We start from the raw sequence: 762 nt of genomic DNA on the forward strand, positions 1-762 counted from the left end.
AGATCTGCATTCATTGTATTTATCAAGCAGTTTTGATGTGTTTAAAGTGAGATCATCAATAATAGCATGCAAGTCCTCAATGGTCAAATCATAATAATTTACCTCATTAAGATTGTTGTTTCCAGCCATGAAGCAGTCTTTGTTATTTCCTTCAAATTCTTCTTCTTCATTTGAGTCATTCTCAAGATCCTCCCAAGCTGCCATGAGTACTCTCTTCCTTTCCTTCTTTCCTTTGTCCTCCTTTTTGATCTTTGGACAGTTTGACTTGAAGTGTCCAGCCTCCTTGCAATGATGACACGTCACCTTGTTCAAGTCTATCTTGTGCTCCTTTGAACTTGAACCCTTGTATTTGCCCTTGCTCTTCATCATCATTCTAAATCTCCTAGCAAAAAATAAAAGTTCATCATCTGAAATACCATCACTAGACTCACTCTCTTTTGGTTCTATTTGTGACTTGAGGGCTATTCCCTTTTTCTTTGAGTCTGTGTTTGTGTGTGTGGCTTCATAGGCAAGGAGTTTTCCTCTCAGCTCATCATAGGTTATGGTACTTATGTTGTTACTCTCGGTTAGGACAGTGGCGGTGTTTTCCCATTCTTTTGTGAGACTTCTAAGGAGTTTTCTCACCAAGGTTTGTTCTGCATAGTTTGTACCCATAGCATCAAGGTTGTTAATTATGATTGAGAATCTCTCAAACACTTCATCAATGCTTTCTCCATCCTTCATGCTAAACATCTCGTACTCTTTTCGCAGCATATCAATCCT

Source organism: Arachis duranensis, chromosome 2 (genome assembly GCF_000817695.3).
Source record: "Arachis duranensis cultivar V14167 chromosome 2, aradu.V14167.gnm2.J7QH, whole genome shotgun sequence".
NCBI classification, from domain to species: domain Eukaryota; kingdom Viridiplantae; phylum Streptophyta; class Magnoliopsida; order Fabales; family Fabaceae; genus Arachis; species Arachis duranensis.